Source organism: Rhinolophus sinicus, linkage group LG06 (genome assembly GCF_036562045.2).
Source record: "Rhinolophus sinicus isolate RSC01 linkage group LG06, ASM3656204v1, whole genome shotgun sequence".
Lineage (NCBI taxonomy): Eukaryota > Metazoa > Chordata > Mammalia > Chiroptera > Rhinolophidae > Rhinolophus > Rhinolophus sinicus.
Window position 1 is genome coordinate 153,980,091 of NC_133756.1, and position 17,563 is coordinate 153,997,653.

A 17,563-nucleotide genomic window follows, 5' to 3' on the forward strand; every position below is an offset into this window, starting at 1 on the left:
AGTGAGTCGCCATCCTTGTGACTGGAAGCAAGACAGGACAGGAAAGCAAGGAGCCTTGAGTGTCAAGCTGAGGAGCCTGGGCTGCATCTCGGGGCTACTGTGGAGTCTCTGCTGGTTGTAGGCAGGGAGTGTGGGCTCTTCTCCGTGGAGCAGGCAGCAAACCAGGTTGGCTATATATTCCTGAGGCTTAAGTCTCCAGGGACCCAGGAGAAGAAAAAATATTCCATTGTTCCAAGTCTGGCCAAGCCCAAGGGACCTGAGTGGGGAAGCCCCTAAAAGATCTAGGTCCCCACATCTCTGGAAATGTGCAGAATGACTCTCACTTTCTGTCCATTCATACACCAACAAGTCCTCCCAAAGGGCACCAGAGGCCTCTTCCTGAGACCTCACATCCCCAGGGACCTGCCGTTATTCAGTCTTTGGAACAGTAGAACCCAAGGATCTAAGCAATTCCAAGCAGAGCAGGAAGGGTCTGATGATTCACAACCCCGGAGCTCACGGCTCCTTAAAAAGGACGGACATTATTTTCTGAGTGCCCAACATTGGGCTGGATGCCTCTTCCACCCTCATGATCTCACATAACCAAGACAATCATCTGTTACATGAAGGCCCAAGAGGTCAGTGACTCGCCCAGGGTCACACAACTTATGAGGGGAGAGCTGGGGCGTGAAATCTGCCTTCTGGGGCTCTAGGAGGGGATGGATCCTAGCAGGGAGGGAAGGAAGCTGAAGGAAGAAAGAAGAAAGACTGAGAAGCCAAGCACGGAGACAGCAGGAAGGACAGAGATGGGGAAAGGCAGCGTGGAATGGAGAGGAAGAGAAAGAGAAACAAAATAAGAGAAAGGGTCAAAGGAGGGAAGTGAGGCAGCAATAACCTCAGGCAAGAAGAGAGAACCGGGCAAGGGTGGCAGGAAGGAGGACAAAGGAGAGAGAAGGGATGGGATAGCCGGTGGCGACGGGACCTTAGAGGAACACGTGCCCGGCCTCCTTCTTCTTCGGTGGAGGAAACGGAAAGGGTCCCCACTTGCCAGAGGTCACCAGGTACCTCAGGTCTGAGCTTGGGCTCTCAGTCAGCAAGAAATTGGTTTGAAACCAATAAGCCTTGGGGGCTCCAGGGAATGAGAGGTCAACAAAATTCTTTTTAATTATTTTATTTTTTGATTAGGTAAGAAAAGCATCTGGTACAAAACTCAAAAGGTACAAAAATGGAAACAGCTGCCCAGTTCCCCTTCCATAGGTTCCCCCCACTTTACTTGATTCTTGTGTAGTTTTCGAGAGATAGTCTAAGCATACACAAGCACAGAGGCATATATATTCTTTTTAAAATTTTACACAGAAGGTAGTATAACAAACACACTGTACTTCCCTTTGGTTGGTTTGTTTTTCTTTTCCCTGAATCCGTTCCATGCTCATGCATCTAGAGCTGTCTTTATTCTTTTTAACGACTGTATAGCATTCCATTGTTTGGATGGACTGCGATATTTTTAAATCATGAGAGACCTCATTCATATAAATGAGTGCACAAAACATTTACCTACCGTTTAAAGAATAATTATAAAACTAATACTTATGTAACCACCAGGTTAAGAAAGAAAACATTTCTAGCACTCCAGAAGCATCCCCCAAATGTCCTCTTACAGACCCCTCCCTCTCTCTAGAAGTAACATTATCCTAACTTTTTCAGTAATTATTTCCTTGCTTTTCTTTATAGTTTTATCACTAATGTAAACATCCCTAGCAGTATAGTTAAGTTTTTACCTTAATAAATTTTAATCTTTATAGAAAGAGAATCGTAGTGTAAATATTCTTTTGGGTCCTGCGTCTCTTTCCCACTATGTCGTTATATGTAGCTGTGGTCCATTTTCATTGCTATGTAGTATTCCAATTGTTTTAAAATTTTACTCAACCACTGTCTTATTGATGGACATTCAAGTTGTTTCCAGTCTTTTGCTATTACAAATAATACTACAATCAATAAAATTTGCTAATTTACACATATGCAAATATATGCGTAGGAGAAATTCCCAAAGTTGAAATGCTGGGTCAAAGGGCAGTGCTTCCCCCCCCCCCCCCCGCAGGAAAGCAAGAGGGGAGTGCCCATTAGAATAGTCAGAAGATGATTTGAGCTAAATGTTGTTTCCTAGGCTGAATGGACTACAGTGCTGGCTCGGGTGATGGTTCTCATGCTTTTATGTTTGCTTGTCTCTAAAAAAGCACCCTTCAACAATAAAGAACAAAACATATTTTTCTGCCTTCAATGAAAACCACTGTAGGAGAAAGGCCTACTTCTGTGGAAGTAAATATTTAAAGGGAAACGAAAATACTTTAAATTCTCCTTTATTTACATTTAGCTTTTCAAGGCTAATCTCAATGGTTAAGAGATTGCTACTTTAAAGAAAATCACGCTCTGACCCGAGGTGGGAGCGGTGCTGGTGACCCTGAGTCCCGGCCTCTGCGCCCGCACCCCAGCACAGTGCCCCCCACACAGTAGGTGTTCAATAACTAGGGGCGACAGGAATAGACCTGCAATAATTCGGTACCAAGTGGAAGCAGGCGGGACCACGTTCGTTCAGAAAGGACTGCGCGCCTAGCAGGTGCCGGGCGCGTTCCGAGCCCCAGGGGGTACAAGCGGTGAAGAAAACACGACAGTGCCCTCATCGAGTTGATATTTCAGTGGCGACTGGTAATAAAGTCATTGTATAATGTGAAAAAAAAAAAAAAAGAAAATCACTACAACCAAATACAAGCTGAGTCAGAAACCCTTGTGCACCTTCTTGTAGACTAATACATAGTATCAGAAATTACATGGAAATAAAAAGCCTTTAAATTATCATCTTGAAAATTACATATCTCTATCTTAACTCATTGGAATTGAGATAATTTATTTAGATTTTATAACATAGGTGCATAGGAATTTTTGACTCACCTCAGAAGAGATGTATTTTTTTATTGAGATATAATTGACATGTACTATTTTATTAGTTTCAGGTGTATTGCCTTTTCATTTTTGAGATAAATGATGATAGATGATAGATAGATGACAGATAGATAGATAGATAGATAGATAGATAGATAGTCACATTGCCCTTGATAAAAGTTGTCCATTTACCCTCCTACCAACAGTATATGACAGTGCTGTTTCCCCACCGCACTGGACAAATGGGTGGCCCTATAGGGCTGGGCCCTGCAGAGTGACAGGGAGGCCAGGCAGGCTGGGGGTGGTAAAGGCGGAGCAGCCCTTTGCCCCCACTGGGCTGGGTGGCTGATGGGGGTAGGCTGGGTGCTATTGCAATTGCAAGGTAAGCAGCAACAGGAAATGTGGGTGCTGTGTCCTCGAAGCTGAGTCCACAGAAAGAACACAACCTCTGAACTTGTGGACCCCTCACCTTCAACCCAAAAAATGTCTAAAATGAGGGAATGCCCCCCACCCCACTTTCCTAGCAACTGGTCCCCCTGGGGAGTGTCAGGGCAAGTAGTAAAACTGAGGCCTCAGACCACAAGCTGGGAAAGTTGACCAAAAAGAGCTGAACCCATGTACAGAAATGGCCGTCTTGCAATTTCCTCTCATGGTTGAGACACTGGGAGAGGCTCCTTGGGCCCCAGCTTGGGTCGACTGGGCCCCTCAGAGCTCTCTGAGCGCTGGTCAGAGCACCAGACTAGTTCTTTAGTGCATTAGGACATCCAACAAATATTCACTCAGGGCCTCTACGGGCGAGGCAACCCAAACAGGCAAAGAACCCTGCCTGCCCTTGTGGGGCTTGCTCTGGAGCAGGAAAGGCAGGGGATAAGCACAGTACATGAAAGCATTTCACTGCATGTTAGAAAGTAACAAGGGCTATAGGAAGAGAGAGAGCACGGCTGGGTAAGGGGGATCGCAGGGTGGGTAGAGTGGATAGGGGGCAGTTTGCAGTATTAGAGAGGGTGGGCAGAGCAGGCCTCACTGAGAAGGGGACGTGTGGACAAACCCTGGAAACAGTGGGGGAGTGAGCCAAGGAGACGGCTGGGAGAAGAACTCCACGTAGGAGGATGAACCAACACAGCGATGGGGCCCACGTGAGGGGAGGGGAGAAGGGAGGGGCTGCGTCAGGCAGGGCTTTGGGGGATGTTGTGTGGGATTTGGTTTGGACTCTGGCGGGGAAGTGGGGGCACCACAGCAGGCTGCCGTTCTCTCTTATTCAAATCTGAAATTGCTGCCATTATCATCCCCATGGTCCAGAAGAGGAAACTGAGGCTCAGAAGTGACCCATGACTTGCACAACGTGGCTCAGCCAAGTGGTGGTTCAGGGGAGCCCTAAATCCAGGTCTGCCTAAGACCCCAGCTCACATCCATGGCAAGTGTTCATGGGTGCTTGTGGGCCAGGACAAAGGCAGGGGGAAAGGAGGGGCCTGTGTCCAGCCCCCACTGCACCTGCAGCAGTAACTCACTCCACCCTCACATAACCCCAGGAGGCAAGCACTTGATTATCACGGCCATTTTACAGATGAGGGAAAACAGGGAAAATGAGGCTCAGGCTGGTGAGGGGAGGTGCCCAAGGACACACAGCTGGTGACCAGTTCTGAATGGCCCTGGGTCTGTGCTTCCACTGTTCCTAACTCTAGTTTGTCCCATGGGTATTTCCCTACCTAAAAATCTTGCTTAGTGCTCGCTCGTCCACAGACTGAAGTCCAGACCTCTGAAGTCTATGCTGGAGCCCCCAACACCCAGAGTCTGGCCAGCCTTTTCACCCTCCCCCACTCCCAGTGGACCAGCACCACCCCCACCTCCAGCCAGAAGACACCTCTCAACATTCCCAGAACCTCTTTCTCAATCTCCCTTTACTCACAGGCCACCCCTTCCACACCCTCAAGGCCTCTCTGTCTTTCAAGGGCTCACCTCCTCCAGGCTGCCCTCCCCCCCAGACTCCCCTTTCCTTGTTTATCTCCACCTCTCCTCATCTGTGCCAGCTCCTTTCCCCAGTCCCAACGACAGGAGACATAGATCTCCAGAACAGGCTGACCTCCACTGGGCCCTGAATCACAGCCACCCTACCACACCCTGTCTCCTGCTGACCAGCCCTACAGACGGGGAGCTAACCTCCTGGCCACATCACTCAGCCTTCGGCACCTCAAACCCACCGCCACCCACAGCGACTTCCTTCTGCTCACCACGGGCAGCACACCCCACCCTACTCATTCGCTGAGGACAGGAGCCGATTCCCTTCAGGCCCCCTCGTCTGTGGAGCCCCTGACACTATCCTCTTCTATCTAGATGCCCCTGGATCCTTCCCTGCAATTGGATGTGTGGCCTCTGGGCTAGTTCCTTCCCTTCGCCAAAGTTCAGAGGCTTGTTTCTTTAGAGGGGCCAACAAAACCCACCTGCCAGCATTGTTCAAAGGACTGAAAAACAGTGTGTCAGCCTTTACCTGGTATACAGTAGGGGTTCAGTTAGTGCACAGGTCCCTCATTGGCTACCACAAATGCTTACTGAGCCTTGTAGAGGGTAGGAGTCTGGCTCTGGAAACCTTGAGTTAAATCTTGTCCCCGTTCTTTGTTCACTGTGTAGCTAAGGGCAAGTCACTTCTTAGGGTCTCAGTGTCCTCATCTGTGAAATGGAGGCAATAATAGGCTGCACCTCATGGGATTGTGAGAATTAGACAAGATAGTGTGTGTGATGTGCGTGCTTGAGGCGCATGCTCAGCATCCCCTGGGAGGGGGAAGTCTTGTCCCTGTCCCCAAGGCTCAGGACCTCTGCAGCCCTCAGCCTCTCAGACCTCCCATAAGGCCTCTCCACGGTAGCCTTGGAAAAACAGAAATGCAGGGAGCCGGGAAGCTGGCAAGGAGAGTCCTGAGACAGCAGCCCGCCTCCCTCTTTCCCCTTCCTCACAATTCTCTCTCACCCTGCCTGAGCAACCAGCTCTGGGCAGGAGAAAGCCAGGTGAGAAAAGGGCTCAGGTCTGGAGTAGAGGGACTCTGTAATGGGATGAAAGAGGGACCCCTTGAAAAGCAGAAGGAAAAGTAATCATTACTGAGCTCCCACGATGGGCCCAGCACATTCGCTCTTTCCTCGCTAAGGCTATGGGACAGGAATTATCTCCACTTTACAGATGAGACATGGGGTTCAGGGCAGATACTTACACTGCTCCAGGTTCCAGAGCAGAAAGGGACAAAATCAGGATTAGACGTAGGCTTATGTTACCCTAAAGCCTGTGCTCTCAGCCCAAAGCCGCCCCAGTGTTTGTGCTATGAGCCCATGGGGCAGGGGTCTCTGTGCACAGGGCCCTGAGGGGACCACTGAGTGACAGGCTGACTTCGAAATCCAGGCTGTGGGGCCCAGGCCACTCTAAGGCTGCCCAAGGGTCCCAGACAGGTTCCAGGGCAGCCCAGTGTCCGAGAGCAGAAGGCACAGGCCCAGAAGGAGTTAACTGCATGAGGGGCCTGAGTGAATCAGAGGCTCCACAGGCTGAGATGGAAATTCCCTGTGCATGGCGTGTGGTCACCCAGAAAAGGGAAACGGTGCTTTTCGGAGCAGGGGACAGCGGGGGCTGGAGCTTGGGAGCAGATGCCTGCTTGGGTGGGGCTGGCGAGGGTGTCGTGACCAAGGAGGCCTAGCCTCCGGGTCTGCTCAGGTCCTGGGTGGGAAAGAGGTGAGGAGCCGCCAAGCCAGCCAGGCCTGGTCATGCTCTCACGTGTCCATGGGCTCTGATGGATGGGTAGGAGTTCACCAGGCCCAGAGGAAGGAAGGACACGCAAGCCGTGGGAACTGCTGAAACCAAGGCACAGGGGTGTGACTCAGAATGGAGAGCCCATTACCCTACTTTTGCTGGGAAACTCTTTCCTGTCCTGCAGGGCCCATCCCAAGTGGCACCCCTCCCACCATAGGAAGCATCATTTCTTCTCAGTGTCCCCCGGCCTCAGTTTCCCTCTGGGAACTCTCAGGATTTTGTCTTTTCCACAGGACTGTGAGCAGGAGCCGTGTCCTAGCTTTAGAGACAGCTTGTACTCATCATAGAGCTGGCACCGAGTAGGTGCTCAGTGTTTATGAAATGAAAATTTCACAGAAGAGGATTCGGAGGTTCAGAGAAGTTAGGTGACACTCCATCAGCCAGCGGGCTATGGCTGAGCAGGCCTCAGGCTGGGGCTTTTGCCTCACCTGGGACTTGGCAGGACGGAAGGAATGGGGAAGGCAGATCCTTCCCTTGGGACAGGGCACAGGGCACCGGGCACTGATGGCCTGGCCAGGAATAACCATCTGACAATTCTGCTGTGCAAGGCCTGCTTCCCCCTCAAGCTTCAGGCCAGCCTGCTTCTGCCCTTATAACAGTGCTGGGAAACTTCCGTCCTCCCAAAGGGGAGACTGAGGTTTGAGTGAAGCAAGGGGGCAATCAGATGGAGAGAAAAGGAGACTGGGCATTCAGAAGTCTCGAATGTCAATCCAGACACTTTGCAGCTGTGTAGCGCTGGACACATGGCTTCCCCTGAGCCTCAGTATCCTTTATGATGGAGATAATGGGATAGGCTTGTTCTGGGGACAGAAGGAACTGACTGATATAAACTGTAAACCTCGGGAGCAACGTGAGGTGGTTTGTCTATTATTAGCTATTAGTATTAATTGTGTCATCTGGTATCTCTCCTTGGCGCAGTCTCCTGCCGCAGCACCACCCTGCCTGCCACCTGCTAAGTAGGGTGTGCATGCTGTGGTCTCAAGCCCAGTGTTTTTCTATCATCCCAGCTCAATGATGCACCGGCTCGAGTGCCTGCGACCCACAACAGCCCGAAGAGTGGGCTAAAACTCTACTCCAGGAGAGTGGTGACTGGGGCCTCCTACCCAAAAACATGCCCCAGAAGTCCCCAGGTGCCCCAAATTCCTCCGCAGCACCCCAGATTCCTTGGCCCCTTGTGAAAGTTGAGGGTGCCCAAAGAAGCCACCCTCAGGCAGGGACAGACAGCATGGTGGCGCCCATTGCTGCTGGAGATTTTCCAAGCACAAAGGGGAACTGAGAACTGTGGGAATGTGCCTTGCGCAGTCAGGGTGGGCTGGGCCTGGTGGGGGGGGCTGCTCTAAGGAGCCCAGACTGATGGGGTCCTGGGAGTGAAGAGGAGAAGGGGACCTGCAGGCTGGCAGCTGTGGGGCTGGGGAGTCACTGAGAGGTGCTTTGCAGGTTGTCCAGAGAGAGCTGGCCAGGCAGTGGGAGGCTGGGGAGCTGTATGGGGAAGGAAAGAGGAAGCCATGGGGAGAGGGGGGATGGGGCTGCTGGGGATGGAGTGGGAGTGGGGGCTGGGGGCCTGGAGCCACTTTGGCCACAGCCACTTCACTTCTCCTGGTTTCGGTTTGTAAATAGCTGCTGGCTCCGTGCAGACGGGATGGGCCCTGCCCCTTCTGTGGCCTGTGTCCAGGGAGGCAGGTTTGAGTAGCTACAGATACTCAAACCCTGGATTTGAGGACCCCCAGAGGCAGTAAGGCCGGCCCGGCCTTTGACCTGAGTGGGCAGTTACTGGTGGGCCCAGCTCTGGGCAGTCCCAACCTGTGGTCACTGAGGTAATGCAGCTGAGACAGAACTTGATGACTTGGCCATATTGGGCTTATTTATAACTGGGCCTTCGTGGGCACAGCAGCTGCTGAGCTGCCAACTCAGCACATGGGCTGGCCCAGGGCACCAAGGCAGGAGACAGAATGGTGGAGCCCAGGCTCGCGTAATGGCCACTCAGGCTGGGCCTCAGGGTCTTGGGATCCCCAACGCCTCTCTGGCTGGAACCAGCCCTTGTGTTGTCTGCCATGGGCAAGCCTTAAGACATGGTGGGGAGCTCCTTGTGGGGCAGGCATCTCAGAACCTCCTGGGACAAGTGGGTGGCTGAACTCAGTCAGCGGACTCACTGGTCAGTTCCCTGGGGCTTAGGCCTCGGCCTTCCTGCAAAAAAAACTCTTCCTCCAGAGGTCAGACACTGTCAGCAAACCCAACAAGAAGCAAAGTCATCTCCCCTCCCCTTCTTGCAATAGCAGCTTAAAAACAAAACAAAACAAAACACATTCGGGAAAAGGTCAGAGCCAACTCCTAAGGCCTGGCCCTAATGGTGGGACTCCAGGCACCTGACAGATGGGAAGAGGTTCGGGTCCTTTCTGGGGCTCCCACATCACACCACGTGTCCTTGGCTGACTGAAGAGCTGGTCCTGCCCCCACCCTCCAAACAGCCGCTTGTCTTTCTTCTGAGGAAGAATGGGGGTGGGGGTGGGGGGTTGTCAAACCCTTTCCTAAGGTTTGCAGGAATAAAGATGTTCCTAAAATCTTTCTCCCACTTTTGAATCCTTCTGGATCAACCTTGTCACCTACCACTCCGTCCCATCAACACCCTGCCTCCCAAACTTGGTCCTGGCCATCCCACCTCCAAGCCTTGTTCCAGTGTGGCCTTCCACCTGGTATGCCCGGTCCATCCCCTCAGTCTATCCAAGTCCCCTCTCTGTCCAGGCCTATGCCGAGCCCCACTTTGAGAGTCCCAACTTTAGTGCTCACCCCTGTCTCCAAAGCTGAGGCTCTTGGGATATAAAAATCAACAGATGTCTGAATTGGGGCAGAAATGAACGAAGGAGTTGAAATCATGGGTGTCATGATCGCTAAACAAAAGAGAAGCCAAGGCCTTTTGTGGGTCAGGGATGGCCAAAGGCATTCAGTGAGTGAAGGATAGAGCCGAGACCAAAGCTACGTGCCCTGACACCGGCCTAGAGCTATCACCCCTGGGGCCTCTGACCTCTTGGGCCACCTGCTCAGCCTTGAGTGACAGCCCTGCCTGGCCTCTTCCTCTTGGCGGAAGCTGTTGGGGCTGGGAAAGATGGGGGCCTGGTGTAGGGGGTAACTCAGGCCATCCACCGCCTGGCCTAGGGCCTGGGGTGGCAGGCCCACTTAGGCCCCTCTGGGCAGAGTCAGGGCGCCCAGCCCGGTGCCGCCCGGGCTGCAGCTGCCCCTGTTTCCACATCATCAGTAGCAAGTCCGGCGCCTGAGAAAACAGGAAGCGCCCAGTCACCACAGGAAGCATGTGTGCGCAGCCTCCCCGCCCCCGGCCCATTGCAAAATGCCAACAGCCCCATTACCACAGGCACCACACAGTGGCGGGCAGAAATGCTCCAGCCGTCAGGCCTTCCAAGAAGCCGGACAGACAGGCAGACTCCAGCCCTCACCCTCCTGGGCCAGGCCACAGGGTGATGTCCAGCTGCAACCTTGAGGAGCCTGGGAGACCCTGGGCTCCTGGTCTCATGCCTTCCTCAGGGTTCTCAGCTCAATCCCCAGACTAGCCTGAGCCAGGCCTGCTTTGGCCATTATTAAATCAGAATATGGGGTCAGGGGTCACAGAGAAGCCATTTCTCTGACCTGATGGCTGGCATTTGAGAACTCTGTGCCCAGCCTTCAGACCCTGACGGGGCCCAATCCCCAAGCCTCGGCGAGGCCGTTGGCCCAGAGCCTGCCACCCTCACGACCCCAGGGAACCATCTGCTGTCAAGTCCACAGCTGCCACACCCTCTGCCCAGCCCCAGCCCTTCCCAACTGAGACCTTGCCCGCCCCTGGGGTCCTACCCGAGCCAGTCTTTAGGAGGCCTGGGCCTCTCTTCATTCCGCCCTGTCTGCCCCGACTCACCTCCCGTTTCTGGTCCCCTCAGGCTCAACCCTTGGAAGGAGATGGGAGTCCAGTGAGGCCGAGGCTGGTGCCTGGAGAGGCCTGTGCTCCTCCAGCCCCGGGGACAGCAAGGAAAAGAGAAGAGAGCAGAGCATTTCATGGCTATAATAAATCAAAGGGGGAAGTCGAGCAGGAGAAATAAGAAACTTCCCTACCCTGGGCACAGGGACCTGCCAGGCAGCAGCCCCCGGTGCCCCGCAGCCTTGCCTCCTCCCTCCTGCCTCCCTGGCCAGGGCCCAGATCTGGTGCCGTCTCCTCAGGCCTAGGCATGCCACCTGCCCAGAGACACCCCTGCTCCAGGCAGCCAACAACCTTGGTTGCTGTGCACTCTGGGGCTAGGCACCTCTCATCTCTGGGCCTCAGTTTCCTGTTAGTGGGCACTGACATCCCTGAGGCATGGCTGGTCCCACACAGAGAGACTGAAGATCAGTAGTGCCCCTCTGGACAAGGACCCTCAGGGAACAAAGGGAGGGATGAGGCATCCTGAGAATTCTTAGTGGGAGAGCTGAGCTGGGCTAGACAAACGTCTGTGATTGGAAACAGGAGGGCCCAAACAACAGGCAGGAGCCTGGAGCAGAGCAGGGAGAACTCCTCTTTGAGAAAGGGCAGGGTCTTGACCTCAATCTGTCCTTGACTCTGTCAAACCAGACCAAGGGGCCCAGGGGCTGGGGTCCCTTGTGGGGGCACTGGATATGCACCGCTACGGCATGCATCATGGTGTGTCCTCCTGGAGTGTCCACTCAGGTAGAGACTTAGAAGGGAACTTTTTTTTTTTAAAGGGGGGAAAGCTGACATATTAAAAAGAAGGATGCAAATCTGTATGAATTTTTAAGATGAAAATAGGAACTTCAGAAACATTTTGGCTAGCTTTAGGGCCACTATGAGCCATGCCCTCAGAGGCCCAGCAGGCCCTTCAGCTCCTCAGCCATTGGGGTACACTGGAGGAGACTCAGGATGCCTGTCGTTGAAGCTCTCCTGAGACGGTGTGTTCAGTCCCTTACTCCAGGGCTCTCCGCTCTCACTATGGGCAAATTCTCATCAACCCCAGCCCTGGTCTCCTGGTGATGTCTCCTGGCCAGCTGCCAGCCTGGCGCTCAGGGTTCTCAGGCAAGAGTGGCTGGGCCTGGGATCCCTCGGAGCCTCCGAGATTACGCTGCTTCACTCCCAGCCCTGTCAGCAGACGAGATAAGAAAGTGGCAGTGACTGTTGGAGTCCAGACTGCAAAGCCAGACAGATCCAACAGCTTGCAGTGTGTGAACCTGGGCAGTGATCTCACCTCTCCAAGCCTCAGTTTCCCCATTTGGAAATGCCTACCTTGAAAATTTGCAAAGAGAGACAGACAAAGGAGATCATGGAATGGGGCCTGAGGGTGTTCCTGTGGCCAGACTCACACAACAACAGCCACTCCCATCTCCTCCTAGAAGCCCCACTTCCTCCCTCCTTTCCCCTCCACCTGCCTGACTCAGGGTGAGAACCTCTGCTCCCTGTTCTCTTCACCCCCAGAGCCCCTGGCCTCACTCTGACCTGTCCTGATCTGGGAGACTGCTGGAGCTGTGGTTCCCAGCCCTACTGCAAGGCCCTCGCCCTCTGGGACAAAGACCTTGGAGGCCCAAAATTCTGCCCTGGCAGGACTCCCCACTTCTGCTAGCACACAGTCTGCCCTCACAAGATACCCCCTTTCATCCTCAGACAGCCACAAATGATTTAACAACTGGTGCCATTCACCAGGCACTTCACATATACAGCATCTTGTAATCCTCGTAGCGGCAGGTATTCTTAACTGCACTTCACAGATGAGAAAACTGAGGCTCAGAAGGGAGGAGTGACTGGTGTAAGGTCAGCCGGCTAGAAAGGTGCAGCTCTAAGATGAGAACTCAGTTCTGACTGCCAACCCAGTGGAAAACCTATGCAAACCAGGAGGCAAAGCAGCACCTCTTTGTCTGGAAGAAGACTTCGATCCTTTCAGGGTGTCACTGGCGCCCAGGTCTGCGGTCATGGCTTATTCCCAGTTGCCCTGCTGTCTTCCCATCACCAGAGTCTCCTGTTTCTCCTGGTCCCGGTTGTAAGGTGTCAGAGTTGGGAAAATCCCAGCTTCAGGTGCCCATGAGAGCAGAGAGATGATAAAATCCAGAAAGGTGAGCAGTGCCCTGAATCAAGTGGTCCCCTTGACTCCCTGCTCTGGGCATGCACACCTAGCAGTGGCACTTAACTCCCTGCAGAGATGGACCCAAGGGGGCAGCATTCCCTGGTGGTTAGTGCCAAACATTCATGGGTTTAAATCTCAACTCTGGATCTGATAAACCACCCCTGGGTAAGTGACTTCACCCGAAAATGGAGAGAAAAAGATCTTTCCTGGCCTGGAGATTTCACAGAAGGGAAATTTGTTTCTAAGGGCTCAGTTTTTCGCGCATGGTCTCATTTAAGCCTCATAACAGCTCTGACAAGTAGGTACTATTATTACGCCCATTTCACAGATGAAGAAACAGAGGTGAAGGAGTCTTCTCCAGGTCACAGGGGCTTGCAGGGGCTTGAACCCCAATCCCATGTACCTCCAAGTCAGATGCACTTACACTGCCTTAGAGAGGTCCCCCTTTTCTCCTAGGTCAGAGGCCCTAAGTGGCAAGTTAAACCAGGACTGGATGGGATTGGAGGGCTTTGCCCTGCCCAGCTGTGGTGCAGCCCCCAAATGCCTGACTGTCCTTGCTGTTGGATTGGGCTTGCTGACAGCTGCCTGGGCACCAAAGGGTGGGCAGGGCCTCCTCCAAGCAGTTCCCCTGCCGTATTAGGCCACCCTATCCTTTAACCATGGTGGTGCCTGCCCTCTCCTGTAAGAGGGGTGTAAGACCTTCCAGGGGGCCTGCCCAGTGAGGCCAGGAAACCAAGAAACTGCATTCGAGCTTCTCACTTGCTTGGGTCCCTTCCAAGTCCCTGGGAGAGAGGCCTCCCCAAATTTGTACTTGTGATTTTTGTCATCTTTTTCTTAATAAGGACCTCTAAGTTGTAGAAGCATCAGGCTGCATAAAACTGAGCTCAGTCCCCAGGTTGGGGGCAGCTGAAGGAGTTCCATCCCTTACCCCACTTGCTTCGAGCTGGCTGGCTCTGTGACTTTAGGAGAGACCCCCACTTTCTCATCTATACAGTGGGAAAGAAGCCTGGAGTCAGGGGGTACAGCAAGGGCAATGAGAGGAGCTCAGGGTACCCACCCTTTACAAAAGCCCCAACTCCACAGAGGCCTTTCACCAGCCGGCACCGGTTCCAGCTCCAACAGCCCTGCAAGGTGAATGAAGGCTCCTACCCTCATTTCCCAGCTAGATAACTGAGGTTTGGAACTGAATGAGCAGGCTGATGCCCATCCCCCACTGCTCCCTGGGGTCTCGGCCCAGGCTGCCGAGTCCCAAGCCGGGAGGAGGGGGCCACCGGGCAGACCCTTGGCTCTGGGAGTCGGGACAGGGGAGGCGGAGGCGGGCTCAGCGGAGGCCGGGGGAGGAGGCAGCATCCCGCACTGTCTCACCGCAGGACCGACCTCGGCCCTTATCTGCACTGGCAGCTTCCTCCCCCCACCCCAGCCCCGCTGGAGGCCTGGCACCCGCCCCCGCCTCCCGAGGGCCGGCCCAGAGCGCCCCTCCCCCGCGGCCGCCCGCCCCCAGGGAGCGCCGGCTGCAGCGGGCTGTGCTTGCCCAGCGGAGCGGAGAGGGGCCTGGCCCCCAGGTGAGGGGCCGGAAGTGATAAATAACTCCGGCGGGGAGGGGGGCATGATCGCAGTGAGGCCTTCCCTGCCCCAGCTTGCCTACCCCAACCAGAAAAGGGCTCCCTCAACCAGGCCGCTTCAGCCACAGCTGAGAGGGAGTTTGGGGTCCCTTAAAGTCTCAGGAAGCAGAAGGAGCAGTGGGATTGGTCTCCACCGGGGGACAGGGGACCCCCAACCCCCCCCCCCACACACACACACACACACACACACACACACGTACGAGGTGTAATGCCCATGGGCGTCCCTGGCACAGGTGTGGGAAGGAAAAGAGAAGTGGGGACACCTTAGAGAAAGTGAAAAGCAAGCCACAAAGTGGAGGAGACGTCTGCCACAGATGCCCCAAAGGATAAGCATCAAAAATACATAAAGAACCTGAAACTAATATTGTATCTCAACTGTAATTGGAAAAAAAAAAAAGTATTTAAAACAACTAGTCCTGACAAAATTAAAAAAAAAAAAAAAAAACTCTTGCAAATCCATAGGGAAAAACGAGTGATCCCTCAGAAGAATAGATAAAAGATATGAATGGGCATGCTTACAGGGGAGGAAACATTTGTCAGATACACATCTAAGCGCTGCTCAAGCTCACTGGTGATGAGGGAAATGCAAATGAAGACCACAATGAGATGCCACCTATTTTACACCATTAGCAGAACAAACCTTAACAAACCTGGCGCAACCAAGTGTTGGAGAGGAGGTGGAGCCACGGAATCTCCAGTGTGTTGCTAGTAGAGTACAGCCGCTACAACCACAGCCGGGTGGTAAGGATGAGGGCACACACAATCTAACCTTATCTTACAAAGCTGAGGCCCAGCATATTCCCTCTAGGTATAAAATCAAGAGAAACCTTTGGCATGGGCTCCAAGAGACATGGACAAGAACGTTCAAAGCTGCACTGTTCTTAACAGCCAAAATCTGGAAAAAACCCAAGTGCCCATGGACAAGAGAATGGCTAAATAAATTACAGTGGATTCATTCATACAGCGGAACATCATTCAGTAGCGCAAGCAAATGAACCAATTTTGCACAGTATCACGAATGAATCTTAGTCCCATATTATTGAGTGAAAAAGTCAGTCCCAGAAGACAAATACCCTTCCTGTGAAGTTCAAAACCAAGCCAAACCATGTCTACAAATAATAATGTTGGCTCCTTCTTTCTGATACTTTTGTTATTAGGGGTGACAGGATTACCCACCCAAAAGATTCATGAGTATACTCAAGACTCACGAGTAATACTGAGAAATTATTACAACCAGTAAGAAAAGGTAGTTGGCTCCTGTGCAGTATCAGTAGGTCGTTCAAAATGTAATGGGAAAATATCCTATTCAAAATAGCCACAAAGATGTAAAATACCTGCAAAGAAACTTATTAACATTTATGCATGACTTACACGAAAACAACTGTAAAAATCACTGAGTAATATAAAAGAAAACCTTAAAACAGTTTTCTCCCTTGTTAACTAAAATAAACTAAATCAAACAGAATACTGTCTAGGCATGTACATATGTATGTATGTATGTATGTATATGAAAACACTATTTTTAAAAAAAAGGACTGATCACCACAAAGTTCAAGTTCCCCCAAGAAGGAGGCAGGGACATAGGATGGGGGAGGGTAACAAGTAAGCAAATATATCAATAAATAAACACATAAATTAAATAAAAGAGGTCCCTGCAAAAACTCAGATGACAGTGCCTAATGCACAAGATTTCACCCCAATTTGTGCTCCTGAGGTTGGAGTCAGGAAAGGGACACATTAAATTCATTTGGACAGACTTTTATTCAGGGTATAGGCAAGCTTGCCTTTCTTTCCAGAAGCCCAAAGGGGGGTGGGGGGCGGAGGGAATGCCTGTGTATACAGGGGACAAGACTAATGGCCCCAAAGACAAACAACACTAAGGGCTTTCAGGCTGGACAGATCCAGAAGGCTTCATGGAGGAGGTGGCCTTGTAAACGGTCTGGATTTCAATCCACAGAGATGGTGGAAAGAGAAGAACATGCCAGGCCTGCCAGGGGTGGGGTGGGGGTTACAAAGGGGGTCAGAAAGGCAGAGAGGCTGGACAGAAAGTAGTGAGGCTTGGCTGTACAGGGGCTGCCCAGGAAGAGTTGCTGAGTGGTGGGGGAAGGGGAAGGAGAGGCCCTGTGGAGTTATGAGACATCATCTGGCCAGGGCTCAGGATTCAGGCGAGAAAGCACCCCAGAACTCATGAAGGAGCTAAGACTGCTCTGGAAAGAACAACCTGAGGGAGGGTTGGGGTCAGGGGTTCCAAAGGGCCAGGTCCTCTGTAGGAGCAGCAGGCTTGGCTGAGCACCTCGCTCTGCCTCTTTTCACCTGTGACCTATGACCTGAGCCTCAGATGCTGTTCTATAAGAGATTGTTACCTGCCTGTAGAGCCCCATGGAAAGCCCTGAGAAGGAGAAAGCCACACTCTGGGAGCAGAAGAAATGTGCATCCACTCCCCAGCCCAGAACCTCTAGCCCTGCACTGCCAGAGGAGGGGGAAATTGTCAGATCATTGGCAATGCCAGGCCATGGCCTGGTCTCACAGCCACCACCTGGTCACAAGGCTGGGGCAGTCCCATCTTCTGGAAACAGAAGGCCTTTTTGCTGATAAGGCTCCCAGTAAAGGTACCAGAGCCAGGAACAACGTGTTGAAGTCAAACCCTGGGCAACCTAGTGAAGTCAGAGAAATGAGTCTGCAGTCCCTCAATCCCAGATGCCTCCCAGCCACTCAGAGCCAAGCAGTGCCCAGGCGCACCCTGCCCTGCTGAAGCTTGTCTCTGAGGTCTCCAAACTGATTGATGAATGTGTTGGAAAACACTCATCTGTACTCAGCAAAGAGAGGAGAGAGGGTGGCCCGCCGCCCTATGTCTTTATCTGTTCTTTTCATTGCTGTAACATTTTCTTTAGACCCATGTATCTACACCTATAAATAATAATAATCTCTAACCCTTAAATAGAACTTCCCACATGCCAGACATAGTTCCAAGTGCTTTATGTATATTCATTTATTTAATCTCCACAACAATCCAATTCAGTAATCCATTTTACAGATGAGGAAACAGGCATACGGAGTTAAGTAATTTGCCCCAGGAAGTCTGGTACCAGAATCTGGCTGTCTTAACCATCAAGCTAGGAGGCCATTACATATACATATACATGCAGTCATGCAGT